The 24,386-nt window shown below is 39.7% G+C and overlaps 1 non-coding gene across 1 annotated transcript; it reads right to left on the bottom strand.

Moving 5' to 3' along the window:
- Positions 1 to 15,960: 15,960 nt before the first annotated feature.
- On the bottom strand, positions 15,961 to 16,035 carry TRNAF-GAA. The gene has a single exon. It is a non-coding gene; the product is annotated as a tRNA-Phe (tRNA).
- Between the last annotated feature and the right edge of the window lie 8,351 nt (positions 16,036 to 24,386).

The raw sequence follows: 24,386 nt of genomic DNA, 5'->3' as shown, positions 1-24,386 counted from the left end.
GGTTAGCTTGGGTTGCTTTTAAAGTTATATGGGTTGGTTTGGGTAAGATATTTTAACTAAATGGGTCACAATGGGTCACTTGAAATTTCATCTTGTTATTTTCGGGTCAAAGCGGGTCGACAACATTAAAGAAATGGGTCGATGTGGCTTGGTGTCTTAAAGAAACGGGGCAGGTTTTGGATCGGAATGGGTTTCAAGCCGGCACAAGTATCCGCACGAGACGGGTTACAGCACGAAACGGGTTTTGGATCGGAACGGCTTCAGTTCAAATTGAGTTTCGGGCCGAGACGGGTTTCAGCACGACGCAGGTTTTAGATCGGAACGGGGTCGGTTCGGGACGGGTTTCAGGCTGACACGGGTTTCTGCACGGGACGGGTTTCGGATCGCAACGGGTTTTGGGCCGACACGTGTTTCCGCACGAGACGAGTTTCGAGTCGGGACGAGTTTCGTACCGTTTCGACGCGAACCGTTTCGAATCGAACTGTTTCGACCCGTACCGTTTTGACCAGTACCGTTTCGAACCGAACCTTTTCGACCCGAAATCATACTGAAATAAAGCATCAAAACTAATATAATTTCCCACTGTGCTTGACACACAACTTTGTGGAAGTGATTTGACCATTTTTTTATCAGCAAACTTGACTATATAAATCCAAATCAGAATCTGTTTTTCAGCTTGCAGTAGACCTAATAAGGACGCAAAATTAAGGACCAAAGTACCAAACTCACTAGTTCACAGAAACAAAGGTGCGTCTCTCTAATAGCTAGGTACGGTTATGTAATTGAGCACGTAAACAACAGATTCTTCAAACTTGAAGTAGATCAAGGAAGAAGAAACTGAAAAAAAGTGTTGTCAGTGGAGTATATAGACGGTTACTGCAAGTTCATAAAAAAAATTCTGACTTGACCCGACCCAACCCGAAACCCGTTCTGACCTGGACCCGTTTTGACCCATGACCCAACCCGACCCGACCCGTTTGCCAGGTCTATTTTGCTCATTCTTCATTTTATCTTGCTTCTTTTGTGCTTTCTTTGTTTTTTTTTTTCTTGCTTTCATTTCTTGCTATCATGCTTTTAACTTGCCATCTTCCTCTTGCTTTTAACTTGCTGATTAACTAAGGATTCAAAAACTAATCATGCTAAAATTCACACTAGTTAGATAAACATGCTAATAAGTTAATAAACCTAGAGATAGTTCCAACTTCCAAATCAATTAAACTCACATATGAATCTCCCTTCACCTTTCACTTTTTTTTAAACCACCCGTTTCAAGAATAATGTCAATAGTCATGGACCCGATTAAGAGTTCCCTCTACACACCCTGATACCGTTACCCCAGTATGTTGTTAATTGTTGTTTTGGTAACACAGCAAGTAAGTATATTGAATGAATGAACAAGTTGGGTTAGTGACATCTAACTTTCTTCTTTTAGCAAGTAAAGTGGCAGATTGCTGGGCCTCTCATTGCCATAGCTGGAAAGAAGCATTACTTGGTTAATGCTTGCTCATAATAATATTTTTTTATATCTAGCTAGTCTGATATGTGTTGGTCTAGAATTGGTTTCTTTTGGTAATATTTATTTAATGGAAAGGATCAAAAGTTTTGGGACACATATCCCACTTATCTTCCAACCCCAGAAGCATCGTACCATATAATAATAATCAAACTTTATTCATCCATCATTTATTGGTCAATTTGTGTATATATTATTTAATAATCTGCTAGCAAAGATTACATGCTTTTATAGATCTCATCTAGACTTGATCCATCAAATTCTATTTTCTATACCATGATGATGATGATGACCATGATATTGTGTTTGCTTTGCTTTAATAATAATAAGTGGTTCACTAATTAATAGGATATATAGTGGGTCTTTTGTTTTTTTTATTAATTAAAGGTTTTAATTAATTATGCGGATGCAGGAGGAACACGCGTGCCTCTAGAGCTAGATTTGATTTTATATATCTCTTAGTGGTGATGTTCAATAGGCTTCGATTTGTGTTGGTGGTTTCTTGAGTAAGAGCAACTAAGGATTATTCTTGGATGGACCATAATCCATAATTTCAAAAGGTCAATGGCTCACTTTTGGTTTCTTAAGGGCTTGTTTGTGTTTAGGGCTGGCAATTGGGTACCTGTTAAGACACGATTAGACCTGTTTGACTGAAAAATACACCCTTTGACTTTTTTAATTTTTAAAATAATTAAAATTACAATGTTAGGATCTATCATTTATTCACCTTTGTACATAAAACATAAAACTGTTTTATAAACATGAGGTAAAAAGTAGTTAAACGAGTCGTAATCATGTTTGAAACATATGTTGTGCGCGCCGTCAGAAACCTGTTAAGACACGATTTGCCAGCCTTATTTGTGTTTGTTTGTTTAAATTTAACCTAACAATTGAACTAACACAAGCACTTAGACGAATTAGGTTTTTTTTTTTTTTTTTTTTTTTTTTTTGCGTTAAGGAAGTGAAAGTGTTCGTATTCGTTTATGTTTTTTCCGTTAATACTCTAAATGAAGATAAATGAAAGTTAGTGCCTAATGGGGATGTTTATGCAATGCCTTGGTTCTAAATTTGATTGGGAAAACCTGGAATAGGCAAGTCGACCAAGAAAATTAACAAACTAGGTATTGAATTATGCTCTTTTTAAAATAGTCAATTCAAAACAACCAATTAAAGTAAGGCAAATAAGCAAGGCCGACTCCTCAGCCCACACTTGAATAAATTGGCACGTTCATAGCCCAAATTTCGATAAGTAGACACCTCCATTGCCCACATTTAGATAAGCCGGCACCATAATAGCATGCACTTCCATATCCAACACATATAAAGTCAATGTCCATTTTGTTAATCTTCTATGTTAACTTGCTTGTTTCCATGGTTTTTCCGATTTAATTGGACACACGATGAGCCAGTTAAGTAAATAGCCACCGGCCAGGGTCCGATATTTCGAAGGGCACGTTATTTTTTAAAAAACTCTGATTATGTATATGTAAAAATAAATAAATTAATAGGGTATACCCATACAAACACCAACATAGGGCCATATGCCCACTTACAAAACTATTTTTATGGTTTAGATTTGTTATTAGCCTATTGGCATTAGGTTTAGATATTTAGTGAGCTGTGAGCCCAATACTCAATTTCGTTAAGGCCTAGAAACGTTTTTTCAAGCTCGAACACAGCCCTATAAATAGAATTACCATTACCAATAACAATAACAGTTAAATTTAAATAAACATGTAAACAATATGAACCAACATAAATAAATGAATAGACATTAAACAAAACAAGGTTACATGCCATGCGCAAATGGGATATTGTTATGCGTTTGTTGGTTGTTTTTTTCTTTTTATTTTATTTTATTATCATTTTAGGAAATAACTAATGAGAGGGCTACATGTTATGCACAAATGGGATTGGCTCTTTTTAGAAGTTTTTAAGTTGCAACCCCAATGAGTTTCTATGTTGTTTTTTTTAATGACAAGGAACGACGTGTCAATTACTGTGACACCGGGCGATGTGATTAAGGTCGACTACTTGACCGGTGTCAGCCCCTTAACTCTTCCAGATGAGCGGAAACCCGACCTCCACTCGCCCGAAAGCACGACAGCGGAATAATCGGTAAAACCACGCCTCCTATTCTAGACGAACCGGCACCACCCGTATTCGTCCTTCACCTGGATGCCGCATAAAATAATAGTAAGAGTGAGAGTCAAACCTAGGTCACAAAAAACACTACATTTTTCACCAACCACTCTACCACACCAAGTTTCTATGTTATGATCTGAGGTATTGGATGTATAAGAGCACTCACCTATGCAATTTCTTACGTTTCTATTGCCAAAGAACAATTTTATTATTTTTTTATTTTATTTTTAAGTCTTCAAGGCTCTTTTTATACTAAGCATCAACATTTATCTCTACGGATTTGGGAAACTTAGTCTAAACCAATAAAACTGAAAAAACCGAAAAAACGATTAGTTTTGATTTGGTATCAGACTATTATCATGTACCTTTTAATTGGGGATTTGGGGTCAAGCCTTGTCCCGAATTAAACTTTTCATTAAAACTAATTAAATGGCATCGTTTAGCCAGGCTTGATCACTAGTCAAAAAGTTTTGGTCCGGCTCATGGAGTGCGCCAGACCAAGGTTCTTTTTTTTTCTAAACAAAACTGAACTGACATAAAACCGGTATTGTAAGTTCTAGCTCTCGGTAATAGTATTTATAATTTTGTAAAAAGTGTTCGATCTGATTATGTGGTTAACAACTTAACTAACAAACTTAATGTCGTGATATGTAGTTTACAAGTTACACCTTACATGTTGTGATGTTGACTATATATGTAAAATGCAAAATCTCACAAATCGTTGTAGTTTTATGTCTTGTACTACATCTCACATGAATAAACATTATTAGCATTACATAAGTTCACTAAAATTAAACTAAATAGTTGTCAGATAGTTAGTTTTCCTTATTAAAACACTTTTTTTTTTATCACTGCCTATTGAAATAATTAAAAGGACCGTATAAATAATATGGTAAAAAGGGGATCAAGATAATGAATAGGGCCGTTTAAACCGCTCGTCGCTCGTCGTGTGTTGGAAATTGCTTGGAAAATGCGTGTTCGATTTAAGGCTCGGTTGTAAATGAGCCACTATGCTCGGTTTGGTTTGTAAACGAGTCAAGCATGAGCAAAGGTCCAATCGGATCGGTTCTGCCCGAATTATTATTTTTTATTAGTATACATATACATACACATAAACATAAACATAAACATAAACACATACACATACTGTGACATACCTACATATATAAACATGTATATACACAAATATAAATTATACATATATACACACACATACATTTATACACAAATATAAATATAAATTAAATTTATAGTTTTATATATACCATTCTATTAGATTTTCGTCCACGATATACAAATTTACAACTATATCTATAGGTACTAGCCTAATCACGCCAATAAAAAACAAAATACCAAATCTAAAACTTAAACCCTAAACCCTAAACCGCTAAACGACAGTCTGCTAATCCCCTCAATGTCTCATGTTGTTACCCTAAGTCGATCGTCTCCTGCTCTCAACGTCATTGTTCGTGTAATATGAACATCGACTCGTCGCCCCCAACATTATTATTTATAAGAAAACTATTATGCCATGAAATGCGTATGTTTTAAAGACATAAAAACTTGAGACCCAACATTGTCACTATCCCGCAAAATTAGATCGCGCAACACAGTTGTCAAAATCGCTCGAAGTTCGCTCGGCGCTGGCTCGGAATATTCACCGCTAGGAAAATGTTCGCTTGATTTGAGGCTCAGTTTTAAATGAGCCGCTCTGCTCGGTTCAGTTTTGTAAACGAGTCAAACATAAGCAAAGGTCTACTCAGTTTGGCTTGGTGTGGGAACGATCTTAATAATGAAATCAAAACAAAACCCGCTTGGGCCTGAACCGTACGGAACGGATGTTGGACTGTCTTTTCTTTTGGTGGTCCATAACTTTAGTTAATGCTTTTACCCTAAATAAACAAAACATAATAAAAATGACTTTTCACGAGAAATTAGGCTTTGGACAAATATTATCTTCCAATATATACCACTTTATTTGTGGTTTTTAGAAAAAAAAAAGAAGAAGAAGAAGACTAGACCAAATTTCATTGTAGTCACAATCATGGGCATCAGAGGTATTCACTAGCCCAGTGGGAAAAATAACAAGTGGAACTTTTTTTTTTAAATAAATTTATATATGTTATAAATATGAAAAACCGTTTACATATATGTGTATTTTTTAAAACTAAGTTGTGTATACATAGTTGCGGAGATCATGACCGCAAAATATGGAAAACTATAGAATTTGTTTCTGTCTAAAATTAACTGATTTTACTAGTCCAAATTAGAGTTTATAAGGCTAAAGGGTGTGGTAATGATCCTCATGCCCACCATGATCCTCCACGTCAGCGACATGTCATCGCCCTCTAATTCACCATCCAAAATCACTATCCTAAGTAGGGGTGAGCAAGTTTAGGTCCGGACCGAAAATAACCGAGAACCGAACCGAAAAATACCCAACCAGACCCGAACCCAAGTACCTAGGTATTTAAATCGGTTCCAATTTTTCATATAAAATAGGGTCGGGTCGGGTCGGTTCTCGGTTTTTTTCATGGTGAAACCCGACTTGGACCTATGACCAGAACCGACCCTATATTTAGGGTAGTGAATCGGTTCTGTATTTTATGTTTAATCGGTTCTCGGGTCGGGTCGGGTAATGGTCGGGTCGGGTTTTCCCTTTTGCTCACCCCTAATCCTAAGGGTGTGGTCATGACCCAAACCACTATCCACCCCTTTTTTTTGTGTGAAATTCATTTTATTTATTTTAAATAAACAACAAATAAAATTAAATAAGTTTTAGTAATAAAACTACATAGCATTCAAATTAATAAAAAAAATAACATCCAAATTTAAGCTACATATTATAACTTAAGAAAAGAAAACTACTCGTTATTGTTAACCCGACCAAATTGCCAAACATGTTCAATCAAATCCGAACAAAGATGATTATGCGTAGTCTCTTTGTATAACCCCACATGTTAGATTCTTGTTGCCCTTCATCAATTGGTACAACATTCTCATGAATGTCGTTAGGATCATATTCACATATGGTGTTACCTTCGTTTTCGATAATCATTCTTAATATAATAATTTAAAATACATATTTTTCATCATTCGTAAATACATAATTAATTGATAATGGACGGAATTCACTTGTTTCAAAGCTAAACATAAGGGTGTAAGGGGCACTTCCCTAAGAGGGGAGTCCCCTCTCTTACGCATAACCAATCCTCGTGTGCCACGTCAACTCCCCTCTTAAACTCCCATCACACCCATGGCGGCACTCCCCTCTTAGGTGACTTGGTTTTTTATTAAAAAAAAAAAATTTCATTGGTTGATTGAATGGGGCCCACCTTCTCTCTCCTCCCCTCTCTTCAGTGCCTCCTCACCGATCATCGCCCCCCCCCCTTTTTGGCTCACCGCTGTACAGGCGGCACCTCACCGCTCGGTGAAATCGATCCCCGCATGGGGTCACCGATTGTGCCCCGGGCACCCTAAGTATGATAAGATACAAAAAGTAAACCTAGGGCCCTAAAATTTGTCAGTGAATGCATTCTATGTTTTACTTCCTCGATTCCTGAAATATACCTTTGCTTCACCATAATCAACGCCTCAATTAAACAAAATCAACGATAAAAAAGATTGCAGATTACGATCAAAAAGATGCACAGTAAACAAGCATGTAATTTGCACAGTAAACAAACATGTAATTTGCAGGTTACGATCAAAAAGATTGCGATTGCTATCAAAAAAAAAAAAATACATATTAAACAAAAAAGTACCTGTGGAAAAAAGTAAAACCAGTGCAGACGATCACAGATTGTGAATTGAAAAATTTTCTAGATGTTGGGGTTAGGGTTTGCGTGAATAATGGAAAAAAGGGGGACGTGGTTGCCGTGGTTTAATCCACGCCAACCACCGTGATTTAATGAGGGGGTGGTATAGGGCATGAATAATGGGCCTATGTGGCAAATCATGACCCAACCATGACTCCCACACCCTATAGCCTAACTAATGAGTTAAGTTTACATACAAACAATCTTACAAAACGTACGAAAGGCATGAAAAAAAAAACCTTGGTGTCATTTTTATAATTAGTTGCTCGTTGGGTAATTATCAAAATTACTCTACAACTGATCTTGTAGGGTAATTTTGTAAAATGTTCTTGTAGGGTAATTTTGAAACTTGCAGAGTAATTTTGATACACTTGTAGAGTAATTATGATACTCTACAAAATTATCTATAAGATCAAAATTACCATACAAGATCATTTGTAGAGTAATTATAATACTCTACAAAATTACTCTACAAGATCAAAATTACCCTACAAGAACATTTTACAAAATTAACCAACAAGATCACCTGTAGGATAATTTTGATAATTACTCTACGAGTAAATAATTACGAAAAATGACACCGCGATTTTTTTTACCTTTTCACCCTATTCATACGTTTTGTATGATAAATGTATTTGTATTTGATCTTTTGTCTATAACTAATATCATATTTATTTGTTATAAATCATAGATATTTATTACAGAAATGACTTATTTTAAGTTAATCATATGCCTTCCACAAAGCTCATTTGTTAAAGCGTGCCCACTTTTGAGCCAATTTTATTCTTTATCGCCATGATTGTTCATAGCTTCTATAGTTATAACTTATAAGGGAATGAGAATTCAGTTACATATCTACATCTTTTAGGTTTAAGTATAGTAATATCTTTCGGAAACTAACCATGAAAATAGAAATACTACGCGTGTGCGTAATTTATCATGAAAATATACGTAGAAATTGACTTTGCGGATTACGAGAACTATACGAAGTTATGGTGTCAATACACACATATATATAACAAAACACATTAGTTAGATAAAAAGTAAATTTATGTACATGTGACAAACATACATGATATTTTGTCATCTCCTTAAGATTTGATAAACACTCGACTCTTAGGTTCTTAGATATGAGAGAGTTGATAGGGTTAGTTCGTTCAATTTAGGGTTGAAAACGAACCGAACGTTCAACGAATCGTTTGTGAACCGTTCGATGGGAAATTCGTTTATGATCACTAGTTTAATAAATGAATGAGCATGAGTAAGTATCACTCGATTAATTATATGAACGGACACAAACAAAGGTCCCATTCATTCAATTGCGTTCGTGAACATCCAACAACATGTTCGTTTACGTCCCTTCTAAAAGTGTTTATGGTATGAATATTGATCGATCTATATTGAATAATGTTGCCTTTTAAATAGGGAAAATACAAATAAGACATATACAAGAATATTTAAGAGATATATACATGACTAAAATCAATGATAATCTATTCCTAAAGTACTATCAATAATATCTGCTAAGACACTCCCGCAGTTTAAGCAGGCGGAGGACAGACGTTCAAACTGGACCGAAAAGACTAGAACAACTGTCTTGAGATTCCCTTGGTAAAGATATCCGCATATTGCAGCGAAGATGGAACATGGCCGATCTGGACTTTCTCTCTGACAAATTGTAACAACTCTCATTAAAATTAATAATTAGAATATTAATTAGCTATTAAGGAAACCCTAATTGAGACACCCAAGTGATTCTACGCAAACCCTAAAATTTCCAGAACAATCAGAATCAGGATCAGGGCCCCTAAAACTCAGGGGGGGATAAACCCTAGCCAACGATTATCTTCATAACTAATTATAAAAATCGAATTTTAAGAAACTGACAACATAGCAAGCCTACATGCACGAAGGGCTACTCTATGAAAGTAGGGTGGTCACTCGCGTAGCGCGACGCCTAAGGGGGTACCCCCTCGCGCTACGCGACGGTGTCAAAATCTCAGTATAAATAGCAGGGGTTGGGACTTGAATTTTGGCACTGGAACGACGAAAATCGGAGTTACGTAGATCGAGTTATAAGCAAAACAGTCCAACACACACACACAATTATCGAATCGCTGCCGCAGAACAGGGTAATTACTCGATCGCTATTACGATTCAGTTTCCGGAATCAATATATTCAAAGAATGTCTAAGTGCCGCCCACATTGGGCTATGCTTTATCGTTTGTCGGTAATCCGATAAATGAGCCGAAGCATTGTACTTTGTCGTTGTCGATAATTCGATACACGAGTTGAAGTACTATACTTTGTCGTTTGTCATTTTGATAAATGAGTTGAAGTATTGCACTTGGTCATTCATTGCGAGTATTTGATCTCGGGAAATTATCGTAACTGCTGTATTGATCACTAATCCTGTTTTGTGTGCATTATTGTTAAATTAGAAATAATCAAGGCTAATCAGTAGGCTTATACACTGCTCGTTCAATTTGCAATGTGAGTCATTCTTCTTTTTATCAATTGTTTTACAATACTCCAAATTATTTTCAAAGTGTTATAATTACAGGGACTAAGTCGTGGATATCTTGATTTATTGGTTAGTGGGGTATTGTGCACATTACTATTTCTCTCAGTTAGGTTCATTGACCTACTAGGGAGAAACGTCACTATTAGAGTTCATTGACCTAATAGTGGTATGACCATCGTCACTATTGTGACTTGTCACCATTGTGGCAGAAAACCAGATAAAGATAAAGATATAAACCATTGTAATCGCTCTTATGCTGTAATTTATAACTATGGGTCATTTCCTAAAAACTGAATGAACTCACTCAGTATTTCCCCGCTGACAAAACCTTTTTCAAACATGTTTCAGGTAATCTGTTATGAGCAAAGAAAAGTGCCAGGAAGCACTACCAGCTTAGAAAAGTGGCTCAGTGTAAATAAATAAAGAAACATGTTTTAAAAATAACGATTTCCATGGAAATCATATTATTGTAAATTACTGGGTTTTATCCCTAAATTATGTAATGAGCAGTTTTAAATACTAAAGATCCTGTTTTAAAAGACTTCCGCTGTCGCCTAAATTAAAATACCGCAGGATTTCTGTCCCGCGGCTCCTGAAACGGGTCAAACCGGGTCGGGGGCCGTGACACAAATTAATATCAATATCAATATACTTCGCCCATTGATGTAGTACCGGATTATCGGAGAGGTAGGCAGCTGAAACGTTATCACAATAAACAATAGACGCCTGTCGGAATGGGGCGTGTAACGAATCCATGTGGCCTCGGCAACGACATTGACCACACCTCAGTATTCAGCTTCAGCACTCGAACGGGATATTGTCGGTTGACGTTTAGAAGACCAGGAAAGCAAATTGTCACCAAGGAATACACAATACCCACTAGTGGAACGTCGAGAATCCGGGCAACCTCCCCAATCAGCATCCGAATATGCGACTAGTGAGGTGGTGGGGGACTGTACAATCCGAAGACCATACTCAATGGTGCCCTGTAAATACTGAATTATGCGTTTCAAGAAATTAAAATGTGGCTCCCGAGGATCATGCATAAAAAGACAAATTTACTGGACAGCATAAGAAATATCCGGTCTAGTAAATGTGAGATACTGTAATGCCCCTACCAAACTTCGGTATAACGTCGGTTCATGAAACGGAACCCCGACTGTAGCACTAAGTTTCGCAGCCAAATCAACCGTAGTAATACATGGTTTACAGTTAGACATTGATGCACGAGCGATGATGTCTTTAGTGCACTGTGCCTGTGATAGAAAAAGACCATTCTTCTATCGAGTGACCTTGATGCCCAGAAAAATGATGCAATTCCCCCAAGTCTGTCATTGCAAACTCCCGTGATAGCATATGAATAATCTTATGAAGGAGAATTGTTGTAAAGGCTGTCAAAACAATATCATCGACATATAGTAACAAATAAGCCAAATCAGTACCATTACTGTATATGAACAACGAATGATCACAAGCACTGCTTTTAAAACCATGTGAAAGAATGTAGTTGGCGAACCGAGTGTACCAAGACCTAGGTGCTTGTTTAAGACCATATAAAGACTTTTTTGAGGCGATAGACAAAGTTGGGATTCCGTTTGTCAACGAATCCTAGTGGCTGATGCATAAACACAACTTCATTTAAATTTCCATGTAAAAAAGCATTTTTAACGTCTAGCTGATTAATGGGCCACGATCTAGAAACCGCCAAAGACTGAACCGTCCGTATAGTAGCCGGTTTAACAACCGGACTAAAGGTGTCCTCACACTCAATACCCACAGTTTGAGACTTGCCGTTAACAACCAAGCGAGCTTTATACCTTTCCAATGACCCATGAGATTTGAACTTGTGATGGAACAACCACATACATCAAATGATCGGTCTGTCCACCGGGCGTGGAACCAATTCCCAGGTATCATTCACCTGTAAAGCATTTAACTCAGTTTTCATAGCATGTAACCAATTTTGGATCCGAAAAAGCTTTGGCATATGTGTTGTGTACTGGCATGGTTGTAAAACAAGGTTTCCAAGGCCAAGTAGTCGCTACAAGGTAGGCTGCCGAGGCGACTTTCTCTAACTCCGCCTAATTACTCGGAATCGATCAAACGCGGTCAAACTCGGCCAAAATCGGATCTAGTAGGTCAATTCGGGCCGAGTTTAACTTAAAAAATAATAAAACATAATTTATATGACTATCATATTAAATAATGAATATCATTTTAACGTATTTTGTTGTAAATATTAGTAAATTTATGTTATTAGACATATATTTAATTTCCAAAAACTAATTTCTTTATAATTTAACTTGTCCGAGTACTCCCCGAGTACTCTCCGCCAATGCCGAGTACTCTCAACTCCCCGTTCGACCGACTAGGGAGCGCCTAGAGACTTTTGCAACCATGGTTACTAGTGATATGGATGAGGAAAGTAGGGTGTGTGTGTGTGTGACGGCTGATGGGATCCAGATTTGGACCTAGTGGTCATCGGGTGGGTGTTGGTAGTGGGAAGATGTGACAACCCGTATTTTCCAAGGTAACTTTTGGCGTGTGTCCTCATATTTAATTACTTTTGTTTCATGATCATGCAAGACTTAGTAAGTTACGTGTGTGTTTTATTAAATGCTTTGTGTGTAAGTTGTTATAAGTGAAGCAGACAAATGTGTTTTACGTACCCGATTGCCTAGGTCATGTAGGCGTATAGGCGTAGTAAAATAAGTTGCGAAGTGGGCTTCATAATCACAACTGGGCCGGCATATGCTTGGAACCTGCATGTGCTCTTCATGCTTTCTGGCCCAGCTTCTTTTATAGATAAACCATGGGATGGGCTAGTAATGCTTGGGGATTCGGCCCACTTGTTTTTGGTAAACGGCCCATATAAGTAGTACGTAACCTCCCTGCACTTACCATAACATCAGGATTGCAGCAAACCCTACCTCTTGTTCTAATTAGCGACGGCAGGCCCTTGATACATCATTCTGTTCGATCAAGCTTAGCGGTTAGTAAACCCATACTTATGTTAACGATTAAGTAATGATTGTGCTTTCTTTACATGATCTTGATCTAATGTGATGTTGGTATGATTTCATATTTGAAGAACTGGTGCCATATTAATTAGATGTTGATATGATAGTTTACGTTTTTCTTAGGGCCGTATGTATATTAAAAACCTGATGAATGTCCCGTAGATTGTTGATAAATTAGCCCTAATAACTAGTGATGTTGTAAACTGGGTTAGCTGAGGCATGAATTATGAAAATGTGCGTAACGATTGACTGAGGATCCCATTCGCATGCTTTATTAACTAATTGATACTTCCTGCATGTGAATAAAGATTGGTATAGAGCATATAAACCATGAGATTAGGATCGATGCATGTTCCGGAATTGCATGAGTCTGTTAAACGAACGGTTTATCGTTGTGGAAACTAGAATTGCATGATTTAGTCATTTATTGATCGCATGATTTATGTGCTATTTGGATCACTGTTATGTATATGAGCCATAATCAAGCCATGTATACACCTTAATACATGCTGTCAATTTGCATTGGACCAAAGTGGAGGTCCAATGAGGTTTGCTATATGTGAATATTACATGTGATGATTTCTGTACACACACATGCCATCCATTATGATTGTGTTGATTGATATGTAGGTAATGTGGTATCTAGTAGTTGATAATTAGGCTCACACTCTAATGCATGAATAAATGTGAACTGTGCAAATCTTGGGCCAAACGCAATTGTGAGAGGGCCTGGAATGAGTCTAGGCTGCACGGTTATCAGAATACCATCTCGTTAGTCTTTGGTCAAACGGGCCGCACACTTACTTGATTTATGTATTAAACTGCTAATTGTCAGCGTAAGACGCGAGTTGATTATGTGAAATATATGTGGATCAATGGCTGTTATGCGACTGTGTGATAACTTGTACGCTAGATGCAACTTGTTACATGCGTGGTTTGAATGAATAAGAGACTGACCGTTATTGGTAACCATACTAGGAACTAATTGATCAACTGGGAACACGTGCTTTATTTTACCGAGCAAAACTAAGGTGAGTTCACTACATTCGAGCATGCGTCCCAGTGGTTGGGGACAGTCAGTGGGTATCCCATGGGGGGATGAGTCTTTGGGTAAAAACGAGTATATTGGTTAATATTCTCACCTATCATCTTTTGTAAGTCCCTCATCGGGTATTAGTTAGTAGCGCTACTTAGGTTTGGCACCCTCACCCCGTGCCTGTAGAGGACGGAGGTGAACTAATGACCCAGTCTGGCCCAGTACTAGATAGGAGTACGTGGGAAGGGCAGTCGTGGATTTCAGGAGCCGTCATTGTTCGGAAATGAGATATTAACAATATTACTTGCATTGGTTATTGAACTGTTTTACATACAACGGGTAACAAACGTTTTCTAAAACTGTGAACTCGCCAGCTTTGTCTGATACACGTGTTACATGCTCGCAGGTCGTTAGGTATCTTGGAATTGGGAAGCTTGCTATCTGGGAGTGCTGGAGTGGTCATGGATCGAGGCTCTTGGATTAAATTACATTTGATACATTGGTTTAAGCGTTATTATGAAACAATTGCTAAACAACTTAGTACATGCTTCCGCTACACAATTTTTGAGAATTAATATTATGTTGACAACTTATTTTGGTAAATTAATGTCATGACTTATTTAAATATTTATCATTGGTTCAATGTGATTGGTGGCTCGTACTCTGATGCATAACACGCCTCGCGGGGTTTCCGCAGGTGAAATTTTGGGGGTGTTACAGTTGGTATCAGAGCCACTGGTTATAGTGAACTAGGTTTTAAAACGTTTTATAAAACCAGACTATAACCGAACAACTTTGAAAATCGATCATGACACTCAGCTCCAGATTGCAAGGTTCGTTTCCCTCTCATTTATACATTACTTGTTTAACAGTCACACACTCACAACGCATATGAACTGAAACAATTAGCACCATAGTGACTTGATAGCGTGACCCCACACATCGACTCATGCGAGCCATAGACCTGGGATATCATCTGTTGTGTTGTTTGAACGGGGGAAACCTTGAGCGCGAGCTAAGAAGCACTGAGATAAGCATGCAAATTGCCTTATTATTATGGGTGCACACTTAATAATAACGCGGGGTGCATGCAAGTTCCAGTGAGACTTATCGAGCGTGAGGAGGGTTCTGCCCTACTATGTGTGAACCTGGTAGTACGTAAATATCAGCATGATACTTGACTCTCATCTCGTTTCGACTTCTAAATCGGTTTATTCCCAACTATAGAAACATGAGTGAACGAGGACACGGATGTGGTAACATCACCATGACTCAGGCTGAGTTGACTGACCTAATCAACACCCGCGTGACTGAGGCTTTAGCAGCCTATCAAGCTGGTACGGAATGTACCAAGTATTCATACCCTCATATTGTGTACACGAACTTTTCACTTCTCATTAAACTTTTACGAACCTCGACGTTAACAAACATTGCCTGAACACTCATCAGAACACCTAGCAAACTGCGTAGAATGTTAGGTGCTTGTGCGAACGTCCCTGAGTTGGATGTAGTAGCGTCGAATGAATGGTTATTACCTTCCTCACTTATCTTCATTTGAACCTAACACACTAACGCCCTAAATCTCGAAGTGCGATCACTCTTACAACACTCTTGAAACACACTGGGGATAATTCGAATCACTTGCTGGAATGATGAACAAAAGGGTGAGTGTAGTATCCTACCGACTTCAGCATTTGGACGACCCCGATTACCAGCAACGAACACCAGCGAACTGACTCCAATCTAAGTTTTAACTCTGGTCAGTAACTCGTGGGAGTCAACTGTTACAAACCAATCTGAACTTTAGCAGTGATAACAGATTCTAGTGTGGAATGTGTAACTTCCAGCACCACGAGTAGCTCCTTGGAACTCGGCACGAAGTGTGAAGAGAGGAAAATTGTGATGCGGTGAACGTGGATCGAACACGTGACCTTCAGATCTTCAGTCTGACGCTCTTCCAACTGAGCTATCCTACTGTGTACAATTAGAGCAACAGTATTCGTGACAACCAGGTACTTGTAATAGTAGCCTACTGTATGGAAATGAAGGTGCTTTCGGCATGTATTGGACGTCGATAATTCAAAAACGACCACAACCACGAGAGCGATGTCAATACGGGAGGAATCCGCGTGACTGTAACAATTGCACCGGCAGTGGTGCTCACGGAAAGGAAGTTAGGATTGATGTGGGCAACGATAGGACAATAACAACATGGTGGTTTGGTTGGGTAGTAAATCGCTTCGCCTCAATTCTGTTTAACCCTGATGATTCGCAAAACCAAACATGTTATGGGACCGGCCGATGGCAAGTCAACTGCGACCGCACATGCTAGTTGGGACGCAAACTCGACCCTACAAGAGACAGGTATTCGACACCGGTCTCACTTCTACTATCCTTGGTGATTACGATGCAGTGGTCAGTGATGGTTCATTAACTAGATAAATCGCTCAGACGCATCCTGTGAGAAGAAATTTAACGTCACCCTATGCATTGAAGTACCAGAGTGGTGAGAAGGTTAGCATCATGTCAGTAATGACAGCCCCGAAAGCGTCTATGAAAGGATGACCTCGCTGTAATAGCAACTAACCCTAATGATCAGGCTAATTGCGATGGGATTGAGGATCCATCACTTGTTGTGACCCATCTCAATGTGCAACTAGATGAACTCTCAGACCTATTACCACAAATATTAGTTGGAAACACAGTGATCTCGCGTTAGAGGAAGCTCCGAACACTCGTACTCTTATCGCCTTGCACCGGGAAGGGTTGCAATAACTCTATAAGCTACTCCGAGAACTGTTGGACAGTAGTTTTGACAGACCTAGTTTTCGCTTGGGAAACCCCATTTATATCCGTGGAGATAAACCATTTCGTATGCGTACTGGTTATCGAGAACTCAACAGAGTGGCAACCAGGGACTGTTTGCCCTACCATGTATTGGCAAACTTATCGACGAGTTGCGAGAGTCAAGCTTCCATTCGAGGATTGGCTAACGAATGAACTATCATTAGACGGAAGTCCAATAGAATAATGCTTTTATAACAGCACATCGAACACAATACGGCCAGCGCAACTTCGTGCACCATGACCATTGAGATAATCAACACATCAGCAGCTCATGGACCACAAGAATCGACCGTCTTTATTGATGACGTTTTGGGTCATTCCCTGGGGGAAAGGACATCATGGACGACATCCGTAGCTTATCTCAGAGCTCCTGAGGGAAGAGTCATTACGTGTGAAGTCTGGTTGAATGTAACATCTAGATTTGGGGAATGTATTTGATCATGTAAACAACGAAGTGGGAACACGTGTGGATCGTGCTAGGATCCATTTTATTAGAAACTGATTTGGCACCCAAGACCCCTTCGAGGGTACAACCATTTCTTGGTTTTAGTGGATGCTGCTGTAGGTTCATCACATGACTTGCAAATATCACGCAGCTTAACCTCCTTAAGCGCAGCAGAGTGTTGTGTTCGTGAGAGACAGAACAGGAGAACGTCTTTTCACCTTTCTAATTCCGATGCTTCAACGTACTCAAAATCGTCTTTGCCTGAGGGTGCAAGTGATCTAGTGGCATACCACAATTGTTCGAATCAGAGTTCCAGTTACACGCCAATGCAATACGAGGCCGTGACGGCTTACGTAATGGAGTTACAAAGAAGAACAGCACGACACACACAACCGGTAGTAGGAATCGTGGTCTTTGGATTCACTTGGAGGCGTTACTTGGGCGGTACCGAACGCGTTACTTAGACCGATCACAAGGGCCTCCCGTGTACCCTGACTACGAAAGAAGCTTTATCAAATGATGAGAACACTGGACGGAACTCTTGGATGATTACGACCGTGAGACTTGAACGTGCATGACCTTACAGTTCGCTATCCACCCTAACCCACCTGACCAGACTCACCTTGTTCGAAGTGAAAACCTGATGGAGGAGAATTCACAAGCTGGGTTCATGCGAGCCATGGAGAAGCAACTTTTGGCAAGGCGGACGATATTCGTTAGCTCATGAAACAGATGTGGATCCCACTATACAGCAGCTGTATGGAACTCATACTGGGCAAGGCACACCGACTCCGACGTTTCAGTAGTCTGGACTTGATAGGAGATATTAGGATTTTAAGCCTCGTATGAATGACCGGGCAGGAAGGCCCCATAGCACTACATGTGAACGATGTTGGACATGCGCGAAAGTCAAGGTGGAACCCCGGAAACCTACTTGTTTGGGCAGTAACCAGAAACACCCGTATGGAAACGAGAACAAACACCATGAATTTGTCTTTGATCTACCTAAAACTCAGAACGGAACCGATATCACCTGGTGATCGTAAATTGCCTCACGAAACCAGCGCACTCCCTTACAATCTAGAAAACTAGCGAGTCTTCACAAGCTGTGGATGTTCTTCTGAGAGAGGCGGTCTCAAGCACGAGGTGCCAACTCCTGTTACTTCCGATTTTGGAACCATACCTGATGTATGACAGGCAATACACGGTACCCTCGGTTTACGTCTGGGCATGGACATATAGTATCACCGTGGGGGCAAACGATCAGAGTAAACGAACCATCCCTGCACACGAGGACATGCTGTGAGCATGTGTATGGCTAACTTTAGTAGAACTGGAAGGACGCTTATCTTTGGGTGAGTTCTACAGCAGCTGTTACCGTATAAGTATGCATATAACCTTGTTTGGGGCAACGCTTGGACAGTAACACTAATCTCCTTGTTGAATTAAGGTGGGTGATAACTAATCGCAGAACCAGGATTTGAGCTCAAAACCCTTGAAGATTGTTAGATCGGAAATTGTTTGATGGCAACGCGTAACTTCTAGGAAAAACTTATAAGCTTAAGAAACTCTGGGAGTTTGTTGTGGACGAGAGTGTCATAATCGAAAGTATCACCCTAGAAGGGTGCGATACGCTATAGTAAACATGGTAATCGTAGTTTTCGACGCGTGGGAACATTCGAATTTCTGGAATAAAACGGTGACATGGCTCACAAACTCGGGCTAATTGATGGAGTGGGATAACTGTCGCAATGGTATGTATGCCATGGATGTAGGACTGTGTTGTCCGATGAAAACCCTTATGATACCCTGGTCGGAATATGAAGTCATCGGAACAGTTGTATTTATCAGGGAACCTATCGAAAACACGGACTAAGGAGTCAAGGTTCGCTAGCATAAGTTGTAAGACAATCGTGTGGATTTGTTAAACCTCAATACGTGGACTGGAGTGTACATAGGAATGTAAGGATTTGTCGAAACTTTAATATCCTCAATGGTTCAAGAGGTTGAACCAACCATGGTTATCACTGGTGAATTTCGGGACGAAATTCCTCTTCAAGTTGGGGATGATGTAACACCTGAGGAAAATCCACGGCAATCTTGAATTGCCACTTCACTCTCTCGTACTTACTTGTCAAATTTCGGGACGAAATTTCTTTCAAGTTGGGGATGATGTGACAACCCGTATTTTCCAAGGTAACTTTTGGCGTGTGTCCTCATATTTAATTACTTTTGTTTCATGATCATGCAAGACTTAGTAAGTTACATGTGTGTTTTATTAAATGCTATGTGTGTAAGTTGTTATAAGTGAAGCAGACAAATGTGTTTTACGTACCCGATTGCCTAGGTCATGTAGGCGTATAGGCGTAGTAAAATAAGTTGCGAAGTGGGCTTCATAATCACAACTGGGCCGGCATATGCTTGGAACCTGCATGTGCTCTTCATGCTTTCTGGCCCAGCTTCTTTTATAGATAAACCATGGGATGGGCTAGTAATGCTTGGGGATTCGGCCCACTTGTTTTTGGTAAACGGCCCATATAAGTAGTACGTAACCTCCCTGCACTTACCATAACATCAGGATTGCAGCAAACCCTACCTCTTGTTCTAATTAGCGACGGCAGGCCCTTGATACATCATTCTGTTCGATCAAGCTTAGCGGTTAGTAAACCCATACTTATGTTAACGATTAAGTAATGATTGTGCTTTCTTTACATGATCTTGATCTAATGTGATGTTGGTATGATTTCATATTTGAAGAACTGGTGCCATATTAATTAGATGTTGATATGATAGTTTACGTTTTTCTTAGGGCCGTATGTATATTAAAAACCTGATGAATGTCCCGTAGATTGTTGATAAATTAGCCCTAATAACTAGTGATGTTGTAAACTGGGTTAGCTGAGGCATGAATTATGAAAATGTGCGTAACGATTGACTGAGGATCCCATTCGCATGCTTTATTAACTAATTGATACTTCCTGCATGTGAATAAAGATTGGTATAGAGCATATAAACCATGAGATTAGGATCGATGCATGTTCTGGAATTGCATGAGTCTGTTAAACGAACGGTTTATCGTTGTGGAAACTAGAATTGCATGATTTAGTCATTTATTGATCGCATGATTTATGTGCTATTTGGATCACTGTTATGTATATGAGCCATAATCAAGCCATGTATACACCTTAATACATGCTGTCAATTTGCATTGGACCAAAGTGGAGGTCCAATGAGGTTTGCTATATGTGAATATTACATGTGATGATTTCTGTACACACACATGCCATCCATTATGATTGTGTTGATTGATATGTAGGTAATGTGGTATCTAGTAGTTGATAATTAGGCTCACACTCTAATGCATGAATAAATGTGAACTGTGCAAATCTTGGGCCAAACGCAATTGTGAGAGGGCCTGGAATGAGTCTAGGCTGCACGGTTATCAGAATACCATCTCGTTAGTCTTTGGTCAAACGGGCCGCACACTTACTTGATTTATGTATTAAACTGCTAATTGTCAGCGTAAGACGCGAGTTGATTATGTGAAATATATGTGGATCAATGGCTGTTATGCGACTGTGTGATAACTTGTACGCCAGATGCAACTTGTTACATGCGTGGTTTGAATGAATAAGAGACTGACCGTTATTGGTAACCATACTAGGAACTAATTGATCAACTGGGAACACGTGCTTTATTTTACCGAGCAAAACTAAGGTGAGTTCACTACATTCGAGCATGCGTCCCAGTGGTTGGGGACAGTCAGTGGGTATCCCATGGGGGGATGAGTCTTTGGGTAAAAACGAGTATATTGGTTAATATTCTCACCTATCATCTTTTGTAAGTCCCTCATCGGGTATTAGTTAGTAGCGCTACTTAGGTTTGGCACCCTCACCCCGTGCCTGTAGAGGACGGAGGTGAACTAATGACCCAGTCTGGCCCAGTACTAGATAGGAGTACGTGGGAAGGGCAGTCGTGGATTTCAGGAGCCGTCATTGTTCGGAAATGAGATATTAACAATATTACTTGCATTGGTTATTGAACTGTTTTACATACAACGGGTAACAAACGTTTTCTAAAACTGTGAACTCGCCAGCTTTGTCTGATACACGTGTTACATGCTCGCAGGTCGTTAGGTATCTTGGAATTGGGAAGCTTGCTATCTGGGAGTGCTGGAGTGGTCATGGATCGAGGCTCTTGGATTAAATTACATTTGATACATTGGTTTAAGCGTTATTATGAAACAATTGCTAAACAACTTAGTACATGCTTCCGCTACACAATTTTTGAGAATTAATATTATGTTGACAACTTATTTTGGTAAATTAATGTCATGACTTATTTAAATATTTATCATTGGTTCAATGTGATTGGTGGCTCGTACTCTGATGCATAACACGCCTCGCGGGGTTTCCGCAGGTGAAATTTTGGGGGTGTTACAGAAGAGGGTGAGGTAGCGAAGTTATGGCGTGGGTAGGTGGAACCGCTGTGGCGGGTGGTGCTGATTGAGCACCAGTGGCAACAACAGGTTGTTGTGGAGGGTGGGAGGTGACCGTATGGTTTTGGCGGCTGTAGGTAATTGGATACGAACTGGGTGGGCTCGGGTTGGGGTTACCTGCCTGAACTACAGTCGGGGCTGGGTTCCGAAATGTGAAAGGTGTTGGAATAGTGTCATCCAAAAACTGATATGTGCCAGGAGTGGATGGGATTCTGTAAGGGAAGGTTTTTTCATCAAATGTAACATGACGAGATATATGTACTTTGCCGGTGTCACACCCCAACCGATGGCGGAATCATCGGGGCGCAGCACTAGGCGAATCAGATTGCTCAAGAGAATCGATAACAACTATTTAGTGATAATATTTAAGCGTTTATTATCCCATACTAACAAACAATACATCAATAAACAGTCATACAGATCTTCATGTTCTCTCGAACAAGACAAATCCGACAACCTAGATTTATTGTGACACAGATCTTCATGTTCTCACGTATGACACATATAACCGTATAATATATATACTTACATACATATATGTTTGTATAGATAATCGCGAGGGCGCGATGAAGAGAGAGAGAGCGAGTTATTAGACTTTGGTTTTATTGTGAGCATGCGGATTTCGTTTTAGATTGAGATGGCTGTGCGAGTTGTGCGTATAAAGCGGGGGCGAAAAGTGATAAATCGATAAAGCTGTAGAGTCGAGGAAAATTGATAAAGCGTAAAATTTTCAATCGTAAGCATATAAGCATAATAAATCGGAAAAAGCGTAAAATCATAATCTCGTAAAATTCGTTGACACGTAAAAATCGGCGACTGCGGGTTTAAAATAGATAGACTGTCTGGGGTGTTAGACATCGACTACCCAAAGTGGTTCAACTATGCTCAACAAATTCGTTCACGCGCATTGGCCTAATAAACTCTGCCCTCACCGGGATGTGGCTACGGCACTCATCCTTCCAGCCATTACGTGGCTCGAGTCGTTGGTGCAGTCGAGACTTTGGTGGGAGCTTTTGAAAACCATTTTCGGGAGTGGAATGGGTTATTAAGATGCGGGTTTCACCCCTGACCTAACAACTTCGCTCCTAGCTGCGGTTGTGGTCATCGAATAAATCCGGGAGTTCCACTAGATAGAAATGGAGAGTTTCGTTGAGATGTGGATATCACTCCTGGCTCGACGAAAATTCTCGTGCTAAGAATAATGCGCTGAGTGAGCGACCTATCGAGAGTTCCTGGTTTTCACACCTCATCTCGACACGATCACTCGTTGGTGTTATGCGAGTATCGTCAATCGTGTGTATTGTGTTAGCCTTAGGAAAGGCAAATAGTATTAAGCCTTAGGAAAGGCTTTCCTCGTGCGAAGCTGTAGTATGCGGTGTTCGCACAAAGATGCAGTTTTAGCGAGTTCGAATGAGAGTATCAAAGTAGGCCCGTACAAACCCCATTGGGTTCGCACGAGGCGGCCTGTTGGTACTTAGACTATAGACTAGGTCAATTCTAAGACTTCAACCCGGACTAGGTCTGATGTCTTTCCTAATTCTCTATAGTTATAGCACTGATACCAATCTGTCACACCCCAACCGATGGCGGAATCATCGGGGCACGACACTAGGCAAATCAGATTGCTCAAGAGAATCCATAACAACTATTTAGTGACAATATTTAAGCGTTTATTATCCCATACTAACAAACTATACATCAATAAACAGTCATACAGATATTCATGTTCTCTCGAACAATACATATCCGACAACCTAGATTTATTGAGAGTTTCTAGACTTCCTAGCTTGATTTCGAGATATCCTGCGATTACCCTGCAACATACGTTAAAGCGACGTCAATACAAAAGTATTGGCGAGTATACAGGTTTGACATGGTAAATAAGTGGATAAAAGTGATGCGAATTTCCACATACATAAACGAGACACACAACATATACACTACAAAACAATTACTACCAGCTAACTAGCTAAGTCATTCGATGCTAGCTAAGGTGGGACGTTGCGAGTAAAAGTCCTAGCACATATGTATCAAGCATCACGTGTAAATATGTACGACATTAATTCGCATGTGATAGTAGTTTTGATATGTGCGTTTTAGATATGAACGTATGTTACACCCCAAAGTGTGTTTAAAGCGTAAAAAGGGCTCAAGTATACTCACAGTAGGTGTTTAATAAGTAAACACAACTTGATTGGATTGACGGGAGCACTGGGGAGATTAGCCTGATCACAGAATGATAAAGTAAGCGTTGAACAGCGTGTAACAGTGCGTCGAGTGTGATGTTGGATCGGATGGTGGTTTGATCGGATGACTCATCCGGGCGGATGGTCATCCGAACGGATGACCGTTCGGTCGGATGGTCATTCGATTGGAAAGGTGTGTTTGTGAAATGTTGAACTTCTGAAGTTTTCATTGTAGTATAAACAAAATCATTCGATCGGATGGTCATCCGGACGGATGACCGTTCGATCGGATGGCAATTCGTTTAAGTGTGAAAGTTTCAAAGAATCAAGTCTCCTGTCTGGATAGTCATTCG

Source organism: Helianthus annuus, chromosome 17 (genome assembly GCF_002127325.2).
Source record: "Helianthus annuus cultivar XRQ/B chromosome 17, HanXRQr2.0-SUNRISE, whole genome shotgun sequence".
NCBI classification, from domain to species: domain Eukaryota; kingdom Viridiplantae; phylum Streptophyta; class Magnoliopsida; order Asterales; family Asteraceae; genus Helianthus; species Helianthus annuus.
This window is presented reverse-complemented; position numbering and strand designations above follow the sequence as displayed.